General features: G+C 47.0%; 1 pseudogene; it reads right to left on the bottom strand.

Moving 5' to 3' along the window:
* Window positions 1-1,094: 1,094 nt before the first annotated feature.
* Window positions 1,095-2,315, bottom strand: LOC132234225 (cAMP-responsive element modulator-like; annotated as a pseudogene).
* Between the last annotated feature and the right edge of the window lie 377 nt (window positions 2,316-2,692).

The following is a 2,692-nucleotide window of genomic DNA, read 5'->3' as shown; positions in this document are numbered from 1 at the left end:
TTTACTAAACATTAATATCCTAATAAAAGACAAAAAGGGTAATTAACTGTACCTCTGCTACGCTTCCCATTGGCTAATCAGTGAGATATGCAAATTAACTGCCAACAAAGATGGCAGCCAGCAGCCACGCAGCTGAAGCGAGCAAGTTTGCTTGCTCCAGTGATGGAGGAAGCCAAGGTTCCCTGCCTGCCGTGGCCTGCTCTAAGCTCTGAAACAGCTCCAAAAGCAACGAAGTTTCAATTATAGAAGCCAAACAAATCCCAGATACCTGCTTTCAGCCAGCTGCGACCTCAGAGCTGGCAGCACCAGTGAAGGAAAGAGTTTCAATTATAGAAGGTAAATAAATCCCAGAATGAAAAAAAAGAGAAAAAGGAGAGGCTGGGAGCTTCCGTTACAGGCCAGCCTGAAAATGGCCCTCAGCCCCTCACCCAGACTGGCCAGGCACCCCAGTGGGGACCTCCACCCTGAAGGGGGTGTGACCAGCTGCAAACAGCCATCATCCCCTCACCCAGGCTGGGCAGGCACCTAAGCGGGACCCCCACCCTGATCCAGGACACCCTTCAGGGCAAACCAGCCGGCCCCCACCTGTGCACCAGGCCTCTATCCTATATAATAAAAGGGTAATATGCAAACTGACCCTAACAGCAAAAAGACTGGAAATGACTGGTCACTATGACACACACTGACCACCAGGGGGCAGACGCTCAATGCAGGAGCTGCCCTCTGGTGGTCAGTGCGCTCCCACATTGGGAGCTCTGCTCAGCCACAATCCAGGCTGATGGCTGCCAGTACAGCGGTGGTGGTGGGAGCCTCTCCTGCCTCCTCAGCAGTGCTAAGGATGTCCGACTGCAGCTTAGGTCTGCTCCCCGCTGGCAAGTGGACATCCCCTGAGGGCTGCCGGGCTGCCAGAGGGATGTCTGATTGCCAGCTCCCCTGGGGGAGCGGGCCTAAGCCAGCAGGTGGTCATCCCTTGAGGGGTCCCAGACTGCGAGAGGGCACAGGCCAGGCTGAGGGACCCCTCACCCGAGTGCACAAATTTTTGTGCACTGGGCCTCTAGTAAACATATAAATAAGAAAAAAACTCCCTTTATTTTAAACTCAAAATTTTCTTTATTTTCAGTAAAAACAAAATTTTACCAAAAGTATATGACAGTTGTCAATACAAATCTCTCACTTCTTTAAGATATACTTTTCATTCTGATATACAGTTTAGGTATTATGATGCATTTTTAAAAAGGAACAGTTTAATGTCAAAACCCAAGTTGCTTCAATGTAACAACACTTAAAAGTTAGCACTATCATATCGAATTGCAGCATACATACTGTATTGCCCCGTGCTAGTCTGATATCAATGCTAGTTGGTACTGCCATGGTAGCAATGTTAGGTGGTGTTCCTTCGCCCTCTGATTTTTCTTCTTTAATCTTGGGAACACCAGGCACATCAGAGGAAAGTTTATTCAGTATTTTTTTGATAAGAGGATCTTCATGAAAGGATTTCTCTGCGTTTATGAGAAGCAATTACACCTTCTGATTCTGTAGACTCATCTGTCTCTGTGATTGCTGCTACCCTAACAGTTTGTATCTGTGTTGTCTGAATTACGCCCTGGACATGTACAGTTTGGCCCGAAGGTAACTGTACTAGAGTTATAGCTGGGGAACCTCTTCCGGTGCCTGATCCAGCTACAGAAACCTGAGCTAAATTAGGGATTGAATTTTGACCAGTCTGGGCCTGCTTATTTGCAGTTTTTCTGTCACAGAATCTGTTACACTTCCATCCTGTTGAGATTCGATTGTTCCCATGGTCATTTCTCCACCGCGAAGGGATTTATGTAGCGGCCCCGTCACTGCTTACACATGCAAGGTGGGAACCACAAACCAGAAATGCAGGCGCAAGAGGCGGCCCCACGTCATCCACCATCCACTGTCATCAGCTCTGATGCGGCAGCCCCGGCCTCCCCACCCACCTAAAGTAGCGCCGCAGCCGCAGGAACTGCCAGCACTATTTCTTACGGAAGATCTCCCTGCATTTTTCAAACCAACTCAGAGCCCCCAGCCTCCTATGTCCATCATTTAGGCCTCAGAGAAGGCCCAAGCCATCCCTGTGTCCCACATCCAGCATCAGACTACAGTGATTTCCTCCGTCACTTTACTAAACAAACTCAATTATGACTGCACTGTGGTTGCCTATTTCTAGAAACGGTTCTTGCTACGGCCAGCTCTGCAACAGTCGCATTCAGCAGCCATCCTCCTTATCTCTACAAGATTATCTGATACGAAGTTAGCTTTGTCTGATATTAACACATCCACCCAAGCTTTCTTTGACTCCTATTAGCTTGGTATGTCTTTATCTCTCTTTTATTTTTAACTTCTGTGCTTATATTTAAAGTGGGTTCCTTTTATGCAGCATATAGTTGGGGCTTGCTTTTATCTAATCTAACAATCTCTGCCTTTTATTTGCAGTAGCCACTTTGCAGTCAACTGCTTTAAGGGGGAGTGGGGGGCATTCTTTCTGCACCTAGGAACTTTTTTTTTTTTCTGGCACAACATTTAAAAAATAGTTGTCATTCCTTAATAATAAATTTACATGGTGATAACAGGGAGGTTGGAAATGTGGTAGTGCCCAGCAAGGATGCCTGGGGTATGATGCGAGACAAATTAGAGACAGTGAAAACTGCCACTAGACTTTTGCAAT

The sequence above is a fragment of the Myotis daubentonii genome, chromosome 5 (assembly GCF_963259705.1).
Source record: "Myotis daubentonii chromosome 5, mMyoDau2.1, whole genome shotgun sequence".
In the NCBI taxonomy this organism is placed as follows: domain Eukaryota; kingdom Metazoa; phylum Chordata; class Mammalia; order Chiroptera; family Vespertilionidae; genus Myotis; species Myotis daubentonii.
This window is presented reverse-complemented; position numbering and strand designations above follow the sequence as displayed.